The following is a 26,933-nucleotide window of genomic DNA, read 5'->3' as shown; positions in this document are numbered from 1 at the left end:
AGCTTAGAGAGAGCTGTAACAAAAAGAGCCCAGAGCTCAAAGTTCATCCACCAACAATGCACCTACAGATCTGAAATACATTTCTGCCTCCCTCTTCCAATAAGCATCTCCCATTGTGATCCCACAGTATCCTGTAATTTCCAAGCTCTGATGTTTTTAATAGAGGTATTTCTAAACATCCAAAAGAGGAATCAAAACCACATTTTCCTTTTTGTTTACTCCATGGTGTAAGAATCGTGAAATAGTGGAATAAAATGTAAAACAAAAACATGCAAAAGCTTAAGCTACTAAATTAAATACCAATGCACAGGATTTTTAAACCACTATCAAGTTTCTTGTTTCAATGGGCATTCTTCTTTAAATGTCAATTCATTCCACAATAGTTTTAAAATTGGGAGGAAAAAGCACCCAACACTTTTGTCTGAGGATTTCTAAAAGAATATACCCCTACTCACTTTAGACATGCCGCAGGTTCAGCTAAAAATCTGGCATCGCTAAGAGATAAAACAGAGTGAGGAACAGTCTGAAAGAGCTTAACAATTTCGACAGCTATGTGTTTCTGTAGCACTATGTCCCATTAAAAAACCCCACCATACTCACGTCAATGCACACGCTGGCAGAGCATGCTAGCACTGTTATTTGGTTTAATCACAGATGATTTAGTACAAGCAGAACCAACACTTTGCAATTTGGAAATAAAGAAGTGGAAACCATATCGCAACAACAAAAGTTCTGGAAGAACCTTTATATGCACTAAGTTGAAAAATAAAATCCTTTAATGGTAACATAATGCAGCATAAGTGAAATGCTTAATTACAACAATTAGCAGAATGCACTTATGACTACTTCAATTTATTTCCCCTCAAAAACGAAAATTAAGAATAGTGACATTTTCCATTTAATGTTCAGAAGACTGTAAAGACATTTGTGTGACATTTTCTGATGTCTTCTAACTTTGATTTCTAATAAAATATGAAATTAAAGAGTTGATACTATTTGGATTAAACCAAAAGGGTTATTCTATAAAAGAAAGTTAATACGTATCAGAAGATTTCTCAAGCTTTTAAAATGAACCCAGACCTAAGATACTTATCAAACTTTTACAGTGATCTGTTACAGTATGCCAGGATGCAAAAATGTAAAGTCTAAGTGGCTTTAATTGATTTAACTCAAACTGAGCTGTGTAAAACTAGTTTAAAAATATACTAATGTAAATTCTACTTCATTATGGCTTTTCTCTTTTGAAAAAGAGGGCACCAGTACGGTAGCTTGTTTGATGTTTTATCCAAGCAAAAAACAATTCTTATCTTTCACACACTGTTGCAGGAAGATACCTTTACTTTCCTGTCCTGCTTTGTTCCAAGAGCCACGCATGTGAATGCTTCTCTTAGAGCACAAAGACCATTCGTTATGAAAGTTATCAGAGTTGCTTCTACTACTAGTAAATCTTTTTCGGAATGAAAATTACACGATCATCGTTAATTAGGCTCTCACTTCTTTATGCTTACAGTGGACTACTGACAGCTGCACAGAGGTCATTATTTCAAAAACAGGACTCCACAACTGATGAAAGACAAGTTTTTCAAAACCTTTAGAAATCTGCCATGTCAAGTCTCAAACTTTACATATCATCTTTAAACAACAGAAGAAGAGCTTCAGTGAAATAATTATTTTTTTTTTAATTTATGTAAACTCAAAAGCTGGGAGTTGAGTTGCCTACAGGTACTGTACCAGGCATTCACTCACTAATTTCACATTGGAGGTTGCAGCAGGCTCAGTGAGGGTGCTGACAAGATCTGGGACATGCCCATATCAGCACAGAACTGATAAGCAGAACAGAGTAGGGCCCTCATCCCCTAATTGAAAGGAAGTCAAACCCTCTGGGATGAGCCAGCTTGACACACTTAGGCCATTAGACCAGTGCCAAGTGAGAAACAAGGGATCTTCAGGAGCAAAAGGACTTGCTTTAACATATGGGAGTTTCTATAATGCAGAGTCAGTTTACTTTAGGAAAGTCTTCTAATAATTAGGATCAGTTCAGGGACACTATGTAATGCCTTGTTAAAATTAAACAGAAGACTATTACTAAATATCAAAAGCAGACAAGAGGTTAGAGCAATTCCCTCATCACATGTAGCCTTTCTTTCCAGCTGTTAATCTGCATTTCAATTGGGATGTTCACTAAAGCAAGAAGACGACTGCTATTTATTTGTAAAGCACCTTTCAACAAACGTTAAAGTAAAACATTATGGTTTCTCTGATCAACTTTATATCCAGATTATTACTCCGTATTCCAAATCATGTCATAAACAACTGATATTCACAGATACTGTTACACAAGAATTTAAGAGAAAAGCACCTGTGAGACAGAGATATTTTAATATCTTAAAAAAATCTACATACTGCACTGTTACCATGTCCCAGTTTATTCTGATTGCACTTTGTTTTTCCTTAAAGTCCTGTGTCAATTATCTGGAAATTCTATTTTCACTTACAGAACAAAGCAATACTGTTTATAAAACAATGAGGCAAACAGACAGACTATGAACCCACTTGGGCTCAAAGCCCGAGACAGACTGACCCAGCATTAAAATCAAAAGATTGACAGCATTTAAAATACACAGCAGCCTGCAGAGTACGCACTGCAGAATTGCCAAAAGTTAACTGATATACAATGTTCTATTTTAAAATTCACCATGGTATGCAGCACATGACAAACCAATCCTGACAGCTACAAAAATCTTCAACAGCTTATTAAAAAAAAAAAGTTATGCTTCTTCCTTAGAAATTCATGTGCAATACATCCTGTATCATGTGTCCATGACAGCTGCTATTAGGAAAGCAAGTCTCGCAAGCTGCTCAACTCATTCTGAAAGTCTCTGAACGACTGATTGCCAACTCCAGCAAAACCGTTCCTCTTGCAGATAATGCTTGTAAAGAAGAGAGCGCACCTAAGAGTGCCTCACCTAAGTCTGGTCGGGGGTTTTTTTTGTCACCATCCTTTCAAACCCCAGAGGAACACACCATAATCAAACAAAACTGCTTAGAAGAGAAACATCTTTTTCTCTACAATTCAAATGTTTACTAAAAGATTTCATCACCACTTTCATAAGCAAGGTCAGCCACAGTAAGATGGAGTTCCACTGAAGCTCTTAAGGGCCCACATTGCCGTTTGTTAGTGAAAGTAAAAACAGGCAAGAATTCCTTAAATTCTAAGAACATTAATTTTCCAAACCAGCAGCATTAAATCTGGGTATATTGAGTGCAACAGTTGACCAAAGCTAAGAACTCAGTAGAGAGATGCTTTCTATTTGTGAATCTGTTACACGTAAGACTAACAGGACCAATTTTCCCTTATCTAACTGAGCAGAGCAGTCTTAGTTCAACCATGCACTCACTCGCTGTGCTGAAAGCTTATCCTATGCACTGTAGGCAAATGTACACCAAACTCAGCCAACACAAACCGGTCTTGGAAACCCTGAGGGGAAAAAAAAAGGAAGGAAAACAAAACATCACCAGGTCTTTCAACTATTTTAATCCTTTAATCATTAAAATCCCCACACTAGCACAATTTTTTTCTTGCATAAGTGATGGGAATTCTCTTTGTGCAATGATGGGCATGTATTTTCACTTCTGAATATCGTGGAGAGATTTATTTATACATATACACTGAAGTAATATTCTGAAACATCTGACTAGCTAGTGGTCTGGAAAGTGGAAGCAACACTAAGGGATTAAAAACTGCACCAAAAAAGTTTTAATCTAACTATATTAATACTTTCTTATAAACTAAGCACTCTTTCTGACCATCAGCTGAAAAAATAACTAGCCTGTATGAACAAATTATTCAAAAGACTGACAAATGACTGTTTGACCTGCCCGAGACAAATAGAAACTCCCATAAAACCAAAATCTTTCCCATCCCCAAAATAAAAATATACTGTAAATTCTGCTTTTAAAATCCTAATAAGAGCAGTCAATATAAATGAACTAAGGAACTTAATTCTGATTCCGTCTTCTTAGAATGCTTATACAGTATGAACAGATCCAGACACTTCATCAATGCAGTCTTAACAAAAGCACAAATGAAACAAAATAAATTATCTGGCAACAGCAATAGCAAAATAATCCCAAAGCAGATTTTCAGAATTTTTTAGCTCTATATTTATTTTAGCTGAAAGTAAGCATTCGCCTCTTTTGGTTTTGCTCTTTAAAGCTACTGCTGAATGATACCTCTGAATTTCCTGCAGCTGCTTTTTATTCTGAACTATACATTGCAAAATAATCGGACTAAATATACACACCAGTGAAATAATATCACAAATTTTTGTTTCCTGCAGTGTCACCAATCCTGCAAGTGGAAAACATTGCAACACTCCTGAAGTGTTGAGATCATTCCTACAAAAAAACTGCTCTAAAATGAAAATAACCAAGACTTACAAATTTCCAGAATGCGCAGATGTAATTTCAGGTCTGTAATTTTGCCCGATCAAACAGTAATGACTACATACCAAATTCTGCCAAGCTTTTGTTTTCAAGCAGGCTTTAAAGTTTGCCCTACTATAAAAACCAAACCAAATAAAATGTACGAAAATATAAGGTGGGACAAATACTGTAGTACAGGGATCTGAAACCAAGACCAAGAGTTCCAAAGAGAGCACACAGACAGAATCTGAACAGTATACCATAGAGGCAGCAGCTTGGGGGGAATATATAAGAGGTAATGGATTGCAGTTCTTGGCTCCTATTGATTTTTAAATTCAGCAAGAGCCAGGGGTTTCTGTCTTGCACTGAGGAAAGATGTTATTGACCAGCTGATGGGCAGCATCTTCCAGCTCTGTTTTTTCTCTGCTTTAACTAACCTCTATTTTCAGGGCAGGGGAAGAAAAAAACCAACCAAACAAACAAAAAACCAACCAAACAAACAACAACAAAAAAACAAAACAAAAAACCATGCATTCATCTTGAAATAGCTTTGCCTCAAAATAAGAAGTGCTGGAAACTATCCTTGCATTACTTTTCATACTTTGGATAAAACTCATACAGTAAACTAAAGTAACTGAAAGGGAGCAAGTTAGTAAGAGTTTTGAATTCTTCCAGTGAGATCAAGTTAGGCTGTGTTACCTTACCATGGGATGGGGTAAGAACTTGGTCACAGTTTCTGAAAGCCACCGTGACAACTCACAGCAACATACTAAGTCTCTGTAAACTGACAGTATCTCAGCCCTTGAGAACTGAATAGCTACCATGCATGGGTCTTGTTCGATAAGTCTCTTTATAGAAAAACTAATAATTTTGGTAAATATAATTAAATATAAAACTTTTTCTGAAAGTTGGGTGACTGAGCTAATAATCCAAGCCAGTCTATTCCAGCAGCAGCAAGTCAGGATAGAGACAGGAACTATGACAGGGTTTTCTGGACTCTGTTATGGCTAATGCTATAACTGCTGAAACTGCCCTCGGGTCAGGTACAAAGTTACACCAGCATAACTAACCGCTCCTGTTCGCTCAAGAAGTGAGATTAGTGCAAAACCTAGTATAAAATGCCCAGTTCTACTGTTGCCCGGCCTATGAATTTATTCTGTCAGTATGTTAACTGAAAAATCTTGTATGAATGTATTTCAAATCGCCAAGCCCGTTTTTTGTTTAATGACAGCTCTAGTTAAAATGGGTGCAATTTCAAATACAGACCAAGATCAAAAAAAAGAATGAACTGAGAAAAAAAGAGACAAAAACAAAGACAGGGAAAGGTCTAGCCAGGGAAACAAAAATACTCCATCCTGCCAGGAACACTGCCTCTAGCTTCCAGACAGGAAACACTCACTGCCTCCAGAAAAACCACTGGCGTCAGGAAATGGCAGAAGTACCACGAAACTTATCTCACAGCCGAACCTAGTGTAGAACGAAAGGAGAACATGGGAAAAGGAAAGTAAACAGAAACCAACTAGCCATCAAACACACAGATCTTCGCTTACGAATACATGACATGAGAAGTTCAATCTTACTGATGCTTCTTTGGGGGAAAGAATTAGTAGAAAGGATTCTTCTAGTCCCACTGGAAATAAATAAATAAAAAAAGACCAGGCTGAAAAGATAGAGCCCATTCAGCACAGACAGGGCAAGAGAAGGGGAATGATCTAGCAGCCTTTACAGACAGACTCCACTAGCATTATAAATAGTGTAAACATTAGTTAAAAAGCACAAAGAAAGGAAAAGCTAAACGCTTGTCATTAAAAGTGCATCTGATGCTGTACCTGTGTTGGAAACACAGTATATGCCAATAGGAGGAGTTATTCTGCCAGCAGTTATTCCACCTACAACAGCATCATATACTATGCCAAAAAATACGCTATGTCAGCACACAGCAGGATTTAGCCAGGTTGATGTGAGTTATTCCAAACATTCTTCACTGACAGCAGTGCAATGTAACTGTAACAGACTGGGGACTAAGCAGAGTTTCTCTATGCAAAAACCTGCTATTCCAAATGGCTAGACAAGTTAGTGCAAAAACACCCACTTGTGGCTTTAAAGACTTAACTCTTGTGAAACTTTCTTAGTCCTTGTTGCCTCATTAATGGCACCCAAGCAAGAAGCAACACAGGGGAGTTTGTGAATCCCCTGCAAGCCACTGTGCATTAGCCAGAGACCTTACAGTCAGGTGACACGCTGGGTCACACGGTGCTGATGAAACCTTGGCAATGCTGCGATATTCTGGATTGTGAGAATGCTTCACACCAAACTTAAAAAAATACTCAAAGGCTCCCTGCTGTGCTTAATACATTTAACAGCAGAATACAAAGGAAAAAATGCACAGGACCTACAGTGATTTTCCTCTGCCAGTTGAGGAGTGCTGCAGCAGTGCTTAGCGGCACGCTCAGTGACCAACTGCCTGAAGGGAGAAAAATGTGTGGGTCAAGATCTATTTGCACTGTTCCATTTACTCCATGACTTTTAAATTAGCAAGTTACATCTCCATTGCCAGGCCTTGCAACACAGGGAGTATTTCTGAAATGCAACTCTCCTGCTCTCATGCTTTTGAGGAAGGGTTACGAAGCCTTTTTCCCTAATGCTTTCCCCCTCTACCCCCTCCTCACCCCCCCATTTACACATGTAAACTCACATATCCTTTCTAACACATCTTTAAATACACTTTGTCGGATGTTACTTTTTTCCTCCACACAGCATCATCTTAAACAGCTCTTTCTACACAATTATGGAAACATTAGTTAAGCCCCTTTGTGGAACAGACTGTGACACATCATCCATTTCAAACAATTACAGGCACAAAAGAAAAAAACGAAACAAGCATAACGCAATTCCTAGAAAAGCTACTGTGCTTATTTCCTCCATTTTTTAGAACAGATAAACACTTTCTAATTATAGTCTCCAAACAAACCTGTGTTATTTCAGCTTCTGAGTTAAAACCATACTTTGTGGTTTTTAAATAGTAACACTGGTATATGCCTTCAACTATATCCTTTTTAGCAAAACTTTTTTTTAAAAAAAAACAACACCTTAAGTCAGATTTTAAAAGCTTCCTAGACCACAGAAACATCACATTTGGTAAACTGAGTTAGTACAGAAGATACTGCCTTGGGCCAACAGTACTTGTTAGCCTAAACCTGAGACAGAGCCCTCAAATGTCAGGATGAGTTTTTCCTTTAAAAAGCAGAGGAAATAATTTGTAAACACTACAGAAGCTTCTTGTTTATTTTTTTAAATCGGCTGCAATCCTCCAGCTCGACTTTGAATCCTGTCACAGTGACACCCACAGTTCTGCTCTGATGGCCTTAAATATAGCTCTTTTGAGCTGCTTCTATCGAGATAAATCTTAGATGAAACAAGTATCTTAAATTGAATCTAACACACAGGCTCTCGTATTTATTTCCAAGTCAAAGATATTTGTTTAATCAGCAATAACAAAAGTCAATCCTCTGTTCATCTTAAAAATAAAATACCACTTTCTCTGGCAGATCATAAATTCACATAGTGTCTTTAAGTCCTTGCTTGCTTTCTACTTGCAAGTTAACCATTACGAATTTCAAACTGCAGTTGGTTACTAATTTATTTTCTTTTTGCTTAACTAAACTTAGTGTTAACATTGGAAAAAAATTCCTTGAGCAATACATGTAGTTTGCATCTGAAAAATATCCTTACTTGGAATACCAGCAAAGAACTGTTACTGTAATCCCAGTTTAAAGAGCTAAAAGCAATATCCTGCAAGCCAAGAGCGTCAGGCACAAATACTTACAAAATAATCTGAAATGTCTGTAATAAACAAATGGGACAATACATAGTTTGTCAAGTACATTTTCTACGCACAAAAGATATACACTGAGTAGCAAGCTACAAACACCATTCACAGCGATTCCCACCCCCACCCCCCTGCTCTGAACTCTGCTTCGATTCCAACATGCCATTATCCACACCAACCCAGCGACTGAATGTGCGCAATGCAAAAACCTCAAAGTTTTTGACGTCAAAGTTTTCTTGCCAACAGATGCTTTGGAAGTAGTTACATAGCACAGCGGAGACTTAATCTAACTCGGAGGTTGGATTCCTGAATCAGGGAACAAATGCAGAAGAGCAGGAAGAGGGGCAGGACAAATTCAGTTTTTCAGTCCGAGACTACGGCTGTATTGGGCACAGTCCCTCCATGTGACTGGCTCGTTTTCCAGGCTTCAGGTAAATTCTCTGTTTCAACCAGAGCGAGGAAGAGAACAAAGCAGGAGTGGTAAGAGCCGAAGAGGTCAGCTGAAGCAACCAGCCAGGCAGCGACTGGAGAGCAGGTAAGGCAGAGTCGCAGCCTGCTGCCCCGTTCGTGTCCTCCCAGTCGGTCGCAGGGGCTCGGAAGGACAGCAGTGCGAGCCCTCAGCACACCTTGTCCCTTCAGGCCACGCAACCTGACCCAGACAGAATAAGGGCAGACAGCAGTGCACTTCACTTTCCCATCTTCAAAAAGAAAATAGATGCCTCAAGTAAGAAACAGTCATTTGAATTATTCTAAAAGCCGAAACTGGAGCCAAAGCTAACAGTTTGTATACTCTGCAGACCACTTAAGTCTAAGGGATTCCTGAAACTGCCTGCAGACACCGTGTCCACGGTGGTGGCAGAATACCTCATACTGGCTATCTGGGGAACAAACAATAATACTAAAGAGATCTCAGAAATTAACTCCAAAGCCTCCTCTATTCACTCAGCATTTTACAGCAGAGGTCACCTCTGCTCCAACCCAACACCAATAACATTCTGAATTTTTACTCAGAAAGGCAGCATTCACTCTCAGTAATCCACACACAGACATGAAGGCACGTTCACAAGTGTGACGGCTCATGTCACAGATCCTCAGACTCGAGCCTGTACACAGAAGGACGTTCGCAGTCACCTCACTGCACAAGGACCTTGCAAGCAGTCTTCACGCCCTACTCTCAGCTACCCACATACATCTGTAATAAAAGGTTGCTGCTCACTTCTATCAGAGCTTCTGCCTGACATACAGTGAGTGCCACATAAAACAGAGTAACCCTCACAGAGGACAACTGTAGCTGAAACAGATTTAAAATGTGGATTTTACAAACCTGCATATGAACATTCAAGGATAACAACATTTAGGTTCCACAGCCACTGACAACATGACTCGGTTCTTGAATGAAAATCAGCTCCTGGGAGAAAAATGAACGTCCGACAGAGAAACCAGACAAACCAGAGATGATGTTGACATTTGAACAAAAACCAACCCCAAAGAGCTTAAAGTTTCATATTCACAAGGGGCCACGTCTGCCTCTAGATAACCTGGTTACACTATCAAACATTACCTGGAGTTCACTGTAGTATACTAAGAGATCCAGTTCCAACTCAGTGGACTGTGATCTGGACAAACCTGTATTTGCATTTGGCCATCTCCCAGCAAGACTAGATCAATACAAAATACCTAGAGATGGTGCCAGCTGCTCTTTGGGAAGTCCAGCTATCACAGCTTCCTTCCCCTCAGCCGTAAGGGTTACTACACAGGTATAAATCCTGGGCTCTGGTCTCAGTGGAGGCTTTTCCTCTGGCTATTGAAACAATTCAAAAAACACGATACGTTTTCTCAGGGGGGTGGGAGGAAGAAACAGCCAGGGTAAACAAACTCCAAAACTGTTTAAAGTTTCAAGAATGGAGTGTTATCACCAGCTCCATTCTTCAGACAGCACAGAACTGCCTACAGTGAAGATGAAACAACTGTGCAAGAGACTCATTTCTTCCCCAAATCTGCCTTATAACACAGGGCAAAACTTCCACAGAATGAATAAATACCCTCGATGACCATTTTGTATTCGATTTGAAATGTACTTCTCTAACCTTGTTATGCTGCAGTATGCGTGTGGTCTCCTTGCTACAGCTAGCATGAGACAAAAATGAATCATACACCGTAACAGTGCCAAACAAAGAATAAAGCAGGCCCAATCACCGTTACTGAACAATGAAAGTGCCCTGTAAAAACCTCAGTTGCACATCTGGCTCCATTGTACAAAGAAAGGATTAGATTTCAAAATCACTGAAAAAGTTAACGGCTTTACCCAAAAAATAAGGCATATAAAATATTTAAAAAGTTCTAGTAGTCTAGAAGTGAGACATTTTAATCGGATCATTTTAACATAGGTAAGTTGTTAAAATAGGAATTTAAATGATTTAATAGTTATTTAGAAGGTTTAAGTCTGTGATTCAAAACAGTAGATATTTCCACAAATTTTACTTAGCAAAAAATTGCAAATTTTTTACATTTCTGGTATATTAAGTCTGTTTTCAGTAAAGAGGTTTTATAGAACGTTCTCTAACCATTTACTCAACTCTGCATTAAAAAAATCAAAAACTGTAATTGAAAAGTTATTAAGAAATGAATTCTGAAGTTCTTTTAGCTGCTCTTTCCTTCCTTTATTCTCAAGTCTTTTTCCTGCTCACATCTTAAGATCAGCATTATCAACAGAGGTTTTCATGACAATTCCCTTTCTGTCCTTATTTCTGACCTTTTTGATTTGTAATCCCACTGTTCAGGACACATCCTCAAACTGTTCTACTGATCGCAAGTTATCAAATACTGGAATAAAGGAGCATAAATGATTCCTCACTCTTTTAAAGTTGCTTGCAACTACAGAAGCACTCTGCTGCAAACTTTTAGCCAGTATTATTAAAGAATCCTCCTTAGAAGAACAAAACTGTTGTCACTCAGCAAAAGCACATCACCTTGTAGCTACTGCAGTTGTGTAACTGTGAGATCTGTGCAATGGAACTTAAGAGAGCAGAAAGGCCAAGGCACATTCAAAAGGATTCTAACATCAAAACAGGTAGCAAATATGAATAATAAATGCAAATGAATCAGAACATCAATCTGCCAAGTCAGCTCACATGTCACAACACTATGTCCAAAAGGAATTGTTCCGTCTCACATCAGGAGACTGTTGTTATTTACTTATACTAACAAGCCTTAACTCAAACTGAAATGTATGTAAGTGCAGCCTTTTTAAATAACTGCTGGTCAGGCTGACATTGTTCCATGTGGGGAAGATAACAGCTACATTCAAAAAGCTATTGCTTTGTTTAAATTTAAATTTTGATACAACTGGAGTAGTTTATATCTGCCCACACTTCCCCATTAGAGAGGTTACAGCAGCTTCAGCTACATTTGCGGCTTTTCAATGGAACAGGAAAGAGTTTGTGTCAGAAACAACTAGCAAGTTATTAAAACCGAACAGCTTTCCCTGGCTGGGTACAATCCCTCTCCATTCTATTTAACATCCTCCAAATGTCCAGTCACAGAGTCAGCTCTGGAACCACAATCCTAGAGAGGATTGTGCTGCTGAGACAGAAGGGGGGAAAGGAAGAGGAGGAAGAAGAAATATTAAATGGGTGGAGTGAAAGATAAGCTACCAGAGAAGTCACAAGTCTCTACAACTGCCACATTGATGCAATATTGTTTATTCACTAATTTCACTTCACCAATAACATTGTGGTATACAAATTACCAAGAGGAGGGAAAAGGGAGGAGGATATGACACACATTGGTGTCAGGACAGTAAGAAAAAAAGTACACGTTTTTAGGAGTTGCCCTTTTTTCATTGGGTACTCTCTTAGCCTGAAGTAACACAATTGTGAAAGTGACACCTTCTACTCCCTTCTTAAGTTTGCCTTGGTAACAAAGAAGGAAATTAACATACAAGTTTGGATCACACCTGTGTTTCAGCATTCGTGACAACTAAGGTTCCTACTTTAACTTTCTATCTTAGTAAGGACACCTTTTCTAATCCTTTTACATTTTTATAGGGTATCAATATACATCACAAAAGCAGAGCTACCAAGTCTTTTTCTAGCAACCAGGACAATAGAATTTTTGTATTAAGAAGATGTTTTTCATGTAGAATCAAGTATTTCCCATAGTGTGCCTAACTATACTACATTAAAATCCAATACAGCCATGCCATACCTGGCAGGAATTGCACAGCAAGGCTACCGTAATCACACCACAAGTGATAATGTGGTTACAGGAGACACAATCTTATCCTTCCGCCCCCCAGAAAGTCCTTGCACCAATAAACGCGTTATCTGCTGCTGACATATAACATTATCAAATACTCCATAGATAACAGGCACACAAAGCTACACTGTTTGGACATCTAATATTGCACACTTGAGCGCTCAAAAATTAAGGATATCAGAATGCAAGCTGTCCATAAAAACTAAATTCAGCATCCCCCATCCACCCACTTGATGGTGACTTTGATGCACTGGAAGGCAATGCAAATGCTGGTCCAGTCTCAGCATGTATGGTGGCTGGATGTGAGTATCTGACCCTCGTCACCACTTTCAGGGACATCAGGACATCTCTTCCCCTGTCCACAACAGAGATCCAACTGCCAGGGTGCTATAGGCAGATGTACAGATTAAGAGGGGCCAGCTGCTTCCCACCCAAGCAGCTGGTTGCTTACTACAGGGACAAGTTGCAAGTGTAGCACCAGGCAGGTGAATTCTAGCGAGAGAAGACAAAAGACTGCTGCTGTTTGGATCCCTGTTAGTGCTCTAGCAGCCATTTCCAGGTCTTGGGGAGAAGGGCCCCAAGCCAGATGGAAGTATTCTAAAGGTTGGGTCTGGCTTCTGAACTTCCTGTAGGATCACACAGACATACAGATTTTTCTGGAGGTAGCCTCATTCCATGGATGGCTATTTCTTATTCCCTTATTAAATGAGGCCCCGTACCTTATGTATTGTATATTTTTTGCTTTACAACACTATACAACACTGAATTCACAAATTCAGTCCATACAAGTCACATAAAACATTTTTACCAGACTAATGGCTTCAAAAACATTAACAAATCAATCCTCAGCGTACTCCTGTGAAATCTCCATAGTAATTCTGCAATGGAAGATTATTTTTTCAAATTTGCAAAATGTGAAATAGACACCAAGGCTAAAACTACCACCTGAAATAAGATTAAGATATTGCAGGCTGCCAAAGTTGTAAGGCTGTTTTGTGTCAGTATGGGATTGTATAGGTTCAGAACTTATGCTGAGCACTGACAGCAGTAGCTACCTGCAGATCAACACCTGAATGTCTAAAGATGGGCATACAGGAAAACAAACACCTAACAACCCTATATGGGCCTTGCCCAACACCACATAAACTCTACAAATGAGGCTACCACAGACTCCTCTTTCTAGCATTTCCTATCCTAAGTTTATACCCCAGCATGACCAAAAAAATGTGGCTGTTGTCTATAATGATTTAAATGTCAACAATATTTTTTCTGTTGTTAGGGCATGAGAATGTTCTCTTATAAAGATTTTATACAATTTAGTAATGTGCAGACACCAAATGAGAAGACTTAGCTAGCATTAGCTAGAATGAGTTTCTCTTTGAAATTTCTATCCGTATAGCAGATTTCATTAATATTGGCCAACAGGTTTCTGAAGAGGAAAACAAATGAAGAATGCCTTACCTCAAGGAGACTACGGTCTGCCGCAGAGCTTTTCGAACTAGGGGTTGTAGAATACATCTCAGTGGAGGAATGCAAGAATGTGAAATAAATCCATGCTCCTGCAACAGCAGACACAGAGTGGTAGCTTAGAGGGCTATCCAGGGCTAAGCTTCATTTAGCCTTTCCATCCCTCCCTCCTCAGGAACCAAATCCACATGACACTGTGATAGCCCAGATGTTGGCCAATACTTAGCAAGGGTGAAGGATAATACCTGTGAACAGTCCCTTCTTTCCTTCTACCATTTTCTTCTGCAGATGCTCAAGTTTGAGAGCTACAAAAATACATGTATGGCAGGAGGGGAACAATAGCATGAAATAGGGGAAAGCTGTCATAAAAAGAAGGGAGTTTTGATCTAAAAAAGTTTAAAAGCAGCTGTTTTGGTAGCTTCAGCCTTCATTATCCTCAAATCCTTCTATCCCAGCATGCAACCTTTTCCTCCTACTCTTCCTCAAGGCATACATTTATCCCTTTTCCTTCTTCCTCCTCTGTTACCTCTACCCACCACCTTTTCTGAACTGGAGGTAGGCATCTCCCACTTTGTCTCAAGCCTCTCAACCTGGCAGAGAACCAAGAGCAGAAGAAGCATTCGCCCTTCTCACTTGGGTTTCTCATTACCGACTTGATGCCTGGCAGCTAGGAGACAACATGTAAGTATCTCACCAATTGCTACAATGGCTGAAAAAAGTCTGGTTGTATGTGAATTTAGGTCTCAGGAATTTAGGTCCCACACAAACGAGTCTTTAAAGAAAATGCTCAAAACAATTTTCTAAAAACTTGCCATTCTTTGCACATTTTCATATGGACAGAATAAAAATGGAGCAAGGCTTCTCTCAAAGTTGAAAAAAAAGAGACAACCACCTCTGGCTGTCATTACAGCTTCCTCAGAGCAGTTGCAAGGGATTATATATTTAAACAATAAGAAACCTTTCCTCTGTGTTCTCAGAAACAATATTTGGTGAGGGTTTTTTGTTTGTTTTAATATCTGAGTTGAGCCACAAAATATAAGTGTTTCAGACCAACTACATTTTGAATTAAATATTTTAAAAAACTTTAATGCCTGGTTTCATAATGTGAAGTAATAAACAATTTATAGAAGATACTGTCCGTTCCAAGTATTGTATGCACATACAGCCATACACTCCTAAAAACATGAATTCTTTGTTGCTTACTTGATGATAGCAGCCCCACTCAAAATGAACAGCTACCAAGACCATTTCCCCTGCACCATACACTTCACACGTGTAAGTGTGTCTTTTCATATATACTGTAAATTCAAAAAACAGAGCATGAAGAGAAGGACACACTGCTCTTATTTTACAGACAGGTGCTTGAGCCAGACAGATAATGTGACTTGCCAAACTCTCACAAAGACAATGCACAGAACAGCCTGACGATGGACAGAGGAGAACGTGTCTTATCTCATGGTTAGCCCGGGATCGCATGAACTGTCAGCGTCCTACATCTGAGCTACTAAGCGTTAAGTTACAATAACTTCACAACTTGCACTTATTTGCCTATACTCTTATCAGTGTAGCACACCAGTCCAGTCTCTCATCACCATGGCTATCCTTAAAAACATTTATAAATCCCACCACCATTTGGAGCAGAAGGAAAGCTTGTTTTTTCCTCCCTCATACATAACCCAGTCTCTCTCTCAAATATCCATAGACTATGCCAGTAGGAAAAAATTATTTTTCTCCTTTTTATCCATTGCTCATTTTACAGTACAATATCCTCCACATGACTGACATCACTGAAGAAAGAGCCCTTAAATTTTACTTTGCTCAGCAAAACACATAGTCTGTAATGGTAGCTTTGAGGTATTTAATGCCATTCAAGAGTAGGCCTTTCTCATCCTTGAAGGACCCACATATCTAGAAGGAAAGACAAACACTTGATTAAAAAAAGGACAAAAACAATCCCAAAGAACTTAACGATATTTCCAGAACTAACTTCATAAACTATAACAGAAAAATGTCGATAGTTTTAGATGAAATTTACTACAGTTTAGTTTACTACCTAATAGAACTTAAATCTACATATAGAAAAGCTCACTATAAAAAGAATTAATTTAAAAGATTGAAGGCCTTGCTTTTGCTTCTCCAAAGTGAAGCAGTCTTCCTTAACCGATAAATAAACACGTACAAGACCAAGCTTGCTATACTATCAAACTAATTCTGAAATACAAGTTCAAAAAGGATTTAAATACTGGACTACTGTAATACCAAATTTAATTTAAAAAGCCATTTAAGCAATTACTTCATTCGATCATGTTTTGTAAAAGAAACTGCAAACTTCCAACTGTCTCCTAATTCATAAATGTGTGAATTACAGCATGAGCTACAACATAATGAAAAAGAAGGGCTTATCTTTTTCCAGGCGTTTGCTTGAAATGGATGGGATTTAGCTTTTATGTAAGACATACTCTTTTGATACACCTTTAATATATATCTTATAAAGACCAATCTATATGTTACCCAACCATCATAAATCTTACAAGAATGTATTAAAATGTTACGATTTTAATACATTTCAAGATATCGGTAACCATGAGAAAAACCACACTGTCATGTGAATAATAATCAACATTCCCAACTACCCTCAGAACACAAGAACAGTTGCACTGGATTTCACAAGTACAGGATCCCGTCTCCAGAGCATGTAAGACTCCAAGGTACAGAGGAAGGGTGAAAGAAATCTCCCGCTGGGTCCATGCCCTAAACATGAACTCTTAACTTGTCAGACTGCTTTCAAATCCCAAAAGTTTATCTCCCTGCCAGTATGTTCTAGCACCTTCCATATTGCCATCTATATAAATATCATCTCTCTCTCTCAATGCTGTGAATCCCCAAGAAAGTCTATGGTAATGAGCTCAACAGCCTAATGAAACATAGCTCAAAAAAAATACTCCTTTAAAATCAGAATATCTTCTTGTTCTCACGTTATGATATGAGAACAGAAGTTCTAACTTATCCTCATCTTCCTCATATCTGAACAGAATTGCCACCTAGAGAGATGTGAAACGTTGAAGCAGTTGGGTTAGCCAGGGAAGCAGTGCATGACCAGAGGCTGACAGAGAGAAGTACTGTCTAAATCTCTGCACCATTTACAGCAGCTACACACAGCCACTTGTAATACAGTAAATTACATATTTTTTAGATTTACAAACAGTTGAAGGATACTTGTTTCTGCTTTTGTCAGTGCATTAGCAGAAAAACAGGAAATGAATCAGACTGAAATAATAAACCTTGAGAAGAAACACCATGAAATTTTTCGGTCTTACATAAGATTCAGTCTTTTTTAAAGTGATAGGAACTTCAATAGACAAATTGATCTAAAAAAAAAATAATCACAATTATATACTAGATAGTAGAATAACTATGGATTGTTCAGAAAAGGAAAACAAATTTGGGTCTTTTTCTTTATTACGGCATATTACAGGTCTCTTCCACAGTCCTGACGCATCACATTTTCAGCTGGCTATTGAATAAATGGAATTCAAGCGATCCATATATAAGTGCACTGACTGATGGAACACCAGCCAAGATGAGACGATGGGAGGGCTGCCAAATAAACATCAGTGCCATATTACAGTGAACCCTTCATTTTCTTTCCAGCTTTGCCACACGACAGGCTTTATTTCACACAACTCTGGGCCTCTGTTTTACAGATACGCTGTTGATACTGTATTTACATTCCACTAAGACTTCCCTCAGTGAACTTTAAGAAATAAGATGCAATGACAACAACAACAAAAATTAACTTCAAGTTCTGAAATCACTTCCCCGTGCAAGTGCAAGATCCTGTCATCCTTGAGCACCATTTCTTCTGGACTGTCCCATCTCTTATTTAAGAGGAGTAAAAAATAGCCACGTAAAAAAAAAAAAAAGAGAAGCTAATTATTCAAGAAAATGTCTTTCCACAAAAAATTAAAATGGCACTCAAAAGCCAGTTTATTTTGACACATGATGTCACAGGACATTGTAAGACAGCTGTCTAATTGCATAAACAGCAGAAGAACAGAACCAGGCTATAACGCCACACTAATCACTTGAATTTCAACTTTGGACTAAAATAACTGCCCCCTCCCCCTCCTCCCCATCCATCAAAACTAGTCTATGGAGGGAAAAAACAAACAAAACTGCATCCTGAGCAGATAGAGTTTTTGTCTTAATAACAAATATTACAGCAAGCTGACAGCACTTTTTTTTTTTTTTTCCCTCATTTGTGAAGCACTATTTCACTTGTGATAAAATCCCCTTGGAGCATGCTGGATGTCTTTCAGCTGACACTGGTATCTGTTTCAGTGATTTAATCCCAGGCTGCAAAGTTTTCACTGGCCACCTGCACACATAAGAAATGAATGTGTCTCCCCAATCCGATGCGTAACTTCTGTCCTCTCCCAGTCTCGGCTGGGGAAGGGACTTGGATTTGGTTCGGTTTTGTTTTAAAAGGTGGAGGGGAAATTTGACCTCCTGTCAATCGTGATATCAGCTACAAAAAAAAATGGGATATAGCCGGAGTATTCTGATACTCTTCACATTACTAAGATTTCTTAGATACCCGACAAAGTTAAACCAGGTACCACACTTTGGCTCAGAGGTCAATTCCTTTTCTTTGTTTTTCTTTACAGCACAGGCTTGAAATAATTCCCTGCTATTTCCATATTCCCCTCTGATTACATAACATCAAAAATAGCCCACACTTTTTATCGAAATCAGTGAATTAAAGAAAAATAACTAAAATTGTAATAGCAACCCAATTATTCAAAATAATTATTTTTACTCTAAATGTTATTTTTCATCATTATTTTAAATGCCTCAGAAATATATTAATTAGCTATAAACTAGTTTGCAACCATAACTGGCAAGAGGGAAAATTTTTAAACTGATGCCTTGGACGTCAGATGCTCCAGTAATTCAAGAAGTTCTGCCTTTTAAAAAGAGTATCAGTATACAATTTTTGGTGAGGAAAGCAAGCTCCTTCGAATCTAGAACCAGCTTGTTAAAAGTGTTAAACCGAACATATAACCTTGAAGTTAAAAGGTTACAGCCATATAAATATACATTAATATTTCAGTTTTCTAACAAGTATTTTCTTTCAAAAAAAAAAATCCTTCCCAAAATACCAAATGCAGGATGGAAAGCAGTGTACTTTATTACAATGTAAGCATACTAACCTATTCTAACCAAACAAGCTTGTGAAGAAAAGCTTCCTTAAAAAAAAGAATTAAAGTAACTTTATTCTAATGAAACAAAGTACATTCTTATCTAGCTATGACAGGGACGTTTTTCCAATAATTTAATTATTTTGATGCTATAACATTTAATAATATGCCTGATTAAAAGCAAGAGGAAGTCAGACCAATTACTGAGTTTGGAAGAACATTCGGTATATAAAACATTGTCCTTATATTCATATGTAATTCTCACCTGGTCTGGCCTGTCACTAATCATGGACTTGGAAAATGTTTCTCTGAACCTACCAAAAAATTTCTGTGAAGTACAGCTGAACTGATTGAAATCTTAGAAATGATGTTATTTCCAGGGGACTGCTGAAAGCACTGTATTACAGAGCATAGTATTAAAGTAGCACACTTTAATAAGAGTTTTGATAATGGACCAAAGCAAAAAAAAAAAAAAAAAAGCATCAAGTTTTTGAAAATGCTAAACACACTTACAAACACAGCAAGAGTACACACACTCAGCATCCTAAGAGGATGGGGGAAAGCAGTCCTTACAGGTCAGAGTTGCAGAAGAAACGAACTGCCAATGAAATCTAAACAAGACAGAATTTCAGAGGGATTCAATACTGTAGTTATAATAAGAACAATGAAAACAAATTGGTGTCCAACACTTTTGAACATTTGATCTGTGTGCATATATAAGCTTATTTGAAGATCAGATATCTGCAGGCATCCTAATTAAGCAGCCTTTGCCATTAAAAACTATTATGTTTTAATTATATTCCTTAAGTAATGTCTTGGTTAAGCAGAGCATGAGAACAGATGCTATCTAGTCTATTTTTGGGATACTCTAGGTAAGGAGTCATTGAAGAAGAAAAGACACTGCCCTGCAGCATCACTGCAGACAAATTTAGCTGTATTGCCTCTTCTCATCCAGGGAGCTCATCTCCAAGGAGAATTTTTCTTTTTACATCACCATAATAAAGATAAGCAACGGATGAGAATAAATCCAGTAAATCTTTTCCAACACTAATTCACAGAATCATAGAATCATTTAGGTTGGAAAAGACCCTTAAGATCATCAAGTCCAACCGTTAACCTAACACTACCAAGTCCACCACTAAATTACATTCCCAATGTAACCTAATTTGAGGTGTCCTACACTAATAATTCTTTTCCTATAGAAAGCCCAAGATGAAATCCCTGTAGATTTACACACATGGATAAGAAAACGTAACACAGTAAGGTATGTTTGGTTTTTATTCATTTGAGAAAGGAAAGTGAAGTTATTTCACTTTTGAAGGAAGTTCTTTGAAGTCAGGAGCTTCACTGTTTATTTGAAACCATTTATTTCCTCCTACAGTTCCAAAGAAAATAGTTACACAAATACATTAGAGGAAGCAGGTGTATAATTTCATTGAAAAGCTATCTAAGTTTCTTAAAAAGGAACTTTATGTCAGCACAGGAGATCTTTCAAACATTTCCTTAAGTTACTTGCTAGAACATATACTCTAATATTTATCTTACTGTTTTACAAAAAGAAAGCGACCACAGTGTATTATTCCACAGTACTAGCAAGCACTGTTCTATGGCCCTAAGCACAAAATTAAATGATCACAGTGCCAGGAAAACACCAATGTCACTTCAAGTTGTAAATATAAGAAAATTCTCAACAATTAAAATTAATTAAATGGTAAAATACCTAGGGACATGACAAGGTTTTTTTTTAAAAAAAAAAAAAAAACACAACCAAAAACTTTAAGCTAGACTGCACAATTCCCTAAGATACTACAGCATTTGTTTTCAATGTGCCCTCAGGTTTAGTTCAAACTTAACTGATTATAAAATGAGAAGTATCACTTAAATTACAGTAACACCTGGAGTTGTTTAAGACTAATTAAGCTATCTATAACTTTAAGAAATTTATTTCTGTGGGGAAAAATACCTTTACAAAATTCTATTAGTGTGCAGCTAGGCAGCTTGCAGGTTTTTTATATTTTAATATAATTTCCTCCAACAATGCACAAAGCAACTCGATGTGGACAGAAACATGACAGACAAGTTCTACAGGAATGTAGACAGATATGAAGTTATTTCTCTGCATTTTAAAATGTTGAATACTAAAGGGAATGCAATCCAATATCTAGAGCAAGAGGCTCTGGTATAGAGGGACTCTATGCTCAGCAAGCTTCACTACGTGGTTTGAGAGTCCTACAGATGAAGCCCCTGCTTCACTAGCTTAAAAGGTTTAAATTCGTACAAGTAGTTGTCTATGCTGCCTCTGTTGTGGGTTAACCTACCCTGCAGCAGAAATGCAGAACAGGGACACCTTGCCCTCTTCAGAGCGAGGTCAGATGTTCAATTTAAACTGCCTATAAGATACGTTTAAACTCAATCTCCAGATCTGAATGGAAGCAAGGACATTCGTTTCATTATATTGATGGCTGTAGGTTAGTAAATTCCAAGAGGAGGACACTAATAAATAGGAGGTGGTAACACATTTAACATTTTAAACCACTGTGGCTATTCGCTAAATTAACAACATCCTTATGATAGCAGCTAAGGTTCCAAAGTCGCTTGCTACACTATTCTGTGGGACTAACTCCCAAAAGCCAATCATCTACCAGACCTTACTCTACAGGCCAGATAGGCGCAGCACATAAAAGAGTACAGCTGTCCTAAAAAAGGCAGCAGCAGGCTTAAAGCAAGGATGGATATAGCACCTCATGGTTAAGCAGCAGATGTTATGGGGGAGGAGAATGTAAGCAGACAGTCAGATTAAGTCAAATTGGAAAAATATAAGCATGCTATTGAAAACAGAAACCAAAGTAATAAGAAGTTAAATGCATTGACTCACCTCATTTTTACAGTTAAGTCATTTATTTCAAAAGACAATGATTTCTTGTAAAAAAAAAAAAAAGGCTAGTAAGTGTATTATTGCCTGACGCTTCCCACTATAACATCCTATTTCCAAATCTGCATAGAATCTTCTCAAGTAAACTGGGCTGAAAAGTTATATACTAAGATCTTCTTCAGTGCTGTTATTTCAACCAAGCTACTTAAGCCAATAACAAATAAAAAAAAAAAAAAAAAATCAAGCCCTCAAAAATCCACAACACTTTAATGAAGAAAATTATCTTAGAAAAGAAAATAAATCCAAAACTTGCAGTATTTCCTCTGGAAAGGTTTAACACTAGCACACTTTGAGGCTGGAATTTGAATTCTGACCTGTGTATCCAGATGTACATGCTGTCAGCCTTCAAACAATGTGAATATAGCCATGCTTGCAAGTTTTTGGGAATGGGAGAAGAATACATGATTTTCAGCAAAGAGCATATACTTTATCTGCTAAGATCTTTCCTGAACTTGATCCAGCCTGGAATTGAACAGAATCTTCCTTTCACTTCCAGGTGCACAATATGCTGTGTCAAAGTACCAAAAAATAAAGCTAGGAAGCTGACTTACCCTTTCCAAGATCCTCCTACTAAGTAACAGCAATATAGAAGGTACTCTAACCAAATGTGGAGGGGGCAGGATTAAAGTCATGGAGAAGAGGAGGGTTAGGGGGAAAGAGTAGATGAAAACAAGAATGCATGTAGTCCAAACTTGCTTAGACATGATCCTGAGCAACCTGACCTAGGAGTAGCCCTACTTTGAGCAGGGGCTGGATTCCATGCCTTCCAAAAGTATCTTTAAACCCAAACCATGCTGTAATTCTAACAACAGTGGAAGTGGTGACTGCCAGAAGGGCAACTTAAGTCTGCACCAAAACAGGAATAGGATGACTGAACAGAGACTCCACGAGAGAGTGCCAGAGAGAAAAATGTGAGAAAAAACGGGAATTGCAGACTGAGGAGACCAACGGGAGTTGTTTCAGGGAAGTAATCTGGGAACTCTAGCACAAGTAATAGAGACAATATATCTCATGAAGAACCCAGTGAGGCAGGAGAACTGACTGGCTGATCATCAACAGTAGAGGAACACGAGCTAACAAGCACAGGGCAAAGATAACAAAGAGACCCTACAAAAAGTAGCTGAACTGGGAACAGAGGGAGGGAGCACCTGCAAATGACAGGAGAGAAAGACGAAGATATCAGGTTAGGTATTGAAAAGGGTATGAATCTAGATTGGCTAAGATATCTTCCTGACAAAAACCATAACTGACTAAATGTTAATAGGATTTGGATAAAACTATTTGTTAACTATGCAGAAAGTAAAAGGTACATCGCCCGTGACAAGTAAAAAAATCAGCAAAATCGGCCTGTACTGTCAAAGCATGCCATCCTCTAGAGCTCATCCTCCACAGTCCAAAGGCAGCCATAAAACCCTCTGCATAAGCACATGGATCATACTGTCTAGGGTTGATCCCTGTAAAGGATGACAGAGTATTATTAGATACCACTAGCTCAAATAGCAGCGGTTTGCGTAGTGAGTAGCTTCCAAACCTGCTGATAACGATCGCAATTATTATTTTTAACAGCTAGGAAACAGCACACAAACTACATTAGAAATAACTTCATCGAGTAAACAGAATTAAGTCTTGGAGTTTGGAAATGAGCACTGAAATACATTATGACAGTTTAATTGCATGGCTTTTATCCTTTTCCCCCTGTAGAATCTTTGGCCAGGTTCACAGTTATCAGGTCACTACTCCGTATTTTGTTTGTTCTTACTCATTGTGCCTCCTATCTAAAAAAAAAAAAAAACAAAAACCCCACGACCTGTATATAATGCTACATAGAAAGCAGGAATTGATTTCCTCATAAGGCCATTGCAGAGCACTGATATGTTAGACTAATATTGCTGAAATAGTCAAATACCATATTCATCCCACTGAAGTAGCATGGTTATTATCCCTATTAACAGATACAACATTAAAGCATATGATTAAGGATGGATTTATTTACCAACCTCAGGTGCCTGATCCGAGATACCCAAGAATTTAATTTCTTTCAGGCAATGTTACACTCAAATTATATTTTCAAAGATACCTGCAATATCAACCGTGTACACACACACACCCCTCCCAACACTCCCCTCCCCAAACCAACAAATATCACTGATACTACATAGTCAGGATTCAGATGCCTTCATGAGGCAAGAAGAAAATCTTTTCGGTTTTCTGCTTCATTTGCATTATATCTCCAAACTTATTTGAAGGAAACAATTGCCCTAGAGACTAGGTTTATTGATGCCCAACCTGGATGGACTCTCCAGTGCACAGGGCAAATGTATTCTGAGGAATGCTTCTCCGGGGAAGAAAAAGAAACCAAAAAACCACAGCTATGTAATTAAGGTCTTTAACTTAATAAAGGTAGGCACAAAAGATGATCAAACTATGGCTGCTGCTTCAACCTTAATTCTGGCATTTCTTAATATTTGAGAATTTGACCTGAAACCTTAAAATGACAATAAACTCCATTCAGTGACAGAAACAATTTAACTTTATTGACACATGCAATCCTTCACATTACAAAACCAGGGCAAATAAATCATCTAATTGCTGCAGAAGCCATACCTACCCATTTCTAGTATTTTAGTGCACTCATTATTATGGTTTCTGAGAAAAAAAGCTGAACTACCAGCATCCTGAAGGCATCCTCCTTGTCTTAACAGCAAGACAGTTTTTGCATTCTACACACTATTAAAACCTAAGCCATTCCTCACCTACAAAATGCATCGTTTTGCAGAATGCCCATTAGAGAAGTTACTGCAAGTGCATATTGAGTTAGACAATACCTACTCAAAGCCATATTCCAGTCAACTACTTTAAATGACTTGACAGTTATGCAATAATGAAGGTACATCTAATAGCTTCCTTTTTTGAAGAAAACCAAATCACCAAAACAAGGTTTTATCTTCTTCACCAAATATTCCAAAACCACGAATATCCAGTTACTAGCCTACAGTAAAACTGTACAAAGCACACATTTCAGAGAGCTGAACTTTAAAGGTGAGTAGTTCTAACTTCAGAAGGACTACATTTTACAGAGCGCTTCAGTACCTACACTGCTTTTTTTACAGATAAAAGCATCAATCTACTGAGGCTTTCCATAAATGTTGTATTTTTGTTCACTGTGCTGCCAACTGGAAGCTCCCTCCTTTCAGACTTTAATTTGTTCTCTCACTGAATAGTAAATTTAGCACAATAAAACTATTCTTCTGCCTACTCTTAGAGGTGTATTTTCATGCATTTCAGGAGGAACACCAACCATATCAAAATACATATTATTATTTTTACTTTTAACCACCAGAGATGGACAAAAGCAAATTTACAAAAGGTTCAAGAGAATCTGTCCCACAAATGCAGCATACTGTGGCTTTACATTAATTGTGCATATGCCATTTTCTGTATAATGGCTTTAAAAGGCGTACAGCGCAAAGATCCCCACCGCTTGTGGGAGATAATTTATGTTGAAACTAAGGTTGAAAGGTAATGTTGTATGACCTTTGAGATAAGAAAAGGGGTATGACTGTAGAGCCCTAAAAAAATACAGCAGTACCTCACACCTCAGAAACAAAAAAAAACGGCAACAACGAAAACAAAAGCATGTCACTGTCTTCATATTTTACTCAAACAACACTTCTTGGTCTAGATCCAGCCATGATATTATGCTGATTAGGGCAGGGTGTAGGAGGTGGGAAGAAACCATTTTCACTGATTACTGTTTTAGAGAAAAAGATGAAACGCTGCTGGGCAGGACTGAACAGGAATAGTTCTATTTCTTAACCCATTCTCCAGTAAACACCACCTCCTTGCAAAGCTTCAATTCAACAGCAAAAGATAAGTTTATCTGGCACATCATATATCTTATCTACTAACTAAATTAATGCTGAAAACAGGGGAGCTTGTTCTTCCTTTCCCAGACAGGCAAGCAGCATGTAATCCTAACAATCTGAATTCTTGCAAGGCAGGATCTTTCTCTTTGTTTATCCTTGTTCTCTTTTCATTAGTTAGTTAATCCATTACCTAATTAATCTTGGAATCATCTTTAATTGTTAATAATGGAAAGACTCGGGACTCCTGTGCTGAGTTTACAGAGCTCTCTTCTATTCTTACCCTGGCTGAATTTCTGCCTGGTGTCAGGTCACAGAAGGCAAAGTCTACTTTTGTGCAGCTACACACCACCACCACAAAGTCTGAAGAAAAGCATACTGCCACATAAAGGGGGAGAAAAAAGGCAACAGCAAATAGGAACAGGAAGGGGAAGAAAGAAAGGGGGGAAAACAGGTAGGAACTTAAGGAAGAAAATACTTTTGGTCACTAGATACAAAAATCCCTCAGTCCAAACAGAGCTGGCTTAAAACCATGGTGGTGTGAAATTAAGAGAAATAGTGAGTACAACAGTGTTGCAGGTTTCTTCTCTATGTTGTCCCACAGATAAACTTGCACTGACTGCAGAATCTTACATTTCAGGAAAGCAACAGCCTGGTTTCACAGGCTATAAGCACTAGAGATCCCTTCGCTTAAAAAGGACCTAGAAGTTTGATACCTCCATCTCTGACCCTAAGTAAAAGGGCTCCTGGTCTCCCAAGATGTATTTTTAGCAGTGTCATATAAAGGAAAACTTGACTCCTTTTTTTTTTTGAAAATGCAAAGTCAAACAAAAACTATCAGATACAGCTTTACAGGTAAAATGAAACTGAGAAAGGTAACTGCTCTTCTCAGGAAACTGAAGCAAGGTCTCCAACTCAGCAAAAAGCTTAATTTTAAAGGCTTTATTCCATTTATATTT

The 26,933-nt window shown here is 38.0% G+C and overlaps 1 protein-coding gene across 7 annotated transcripts in view; it reads right to left on the bottom strand.

Moving 5' to 3' along the window:
- Window positions 1-26,933, bottom strand: part of RNF19A (ring finger protein 19A, RBR E3 ubiquitin protein ligase) — a 62,640-nt gene that overhangs the window by 29,298 nt on the left and 6,409 nt on the right. For 3 of the 7 annotated variants that reach the window (XM_068396578.1, XM_068396576.1, XM_068396575.1), the window contains one exon: window positions 13,973-14,070. The exons of 2 other annotated variants lie outside the window; for them this stretch is intronic. The gene's annotated coding sequence lies outside the window, so the exon portion shown is untranslated. Of the gene's footprint in view, window positions 1-3,398; window positions 3,469-9,578; window positions 9,663-13,972; window positions 14,071-26,933 lie in introns of those variants that run through there. 2 more of the 7 variants (XM_068396577.1, XM_068396581.1) reach the window with 2 other exon arrangements.

Source organism: Nyctibius grandis, chromosome 3 (genome assembly GCF_013368605.1).
Source record: "Nyctibius grandis isolate bNycGra1 chromosome 3, bNycGra1.pri, whole genome shotgun sequence".
In the NCBI taxonomy this organism is placed as follows: domain Eukaryota; kingdom Metazoa; phylum Chordata; class Aves; order Nyctibiiformes; family Nyctibiidae; genus Nyctibius; species Nyctibius grandis.
This window is presented reverse-complemented; position numbering and strand designations above follow the sequence as displayed.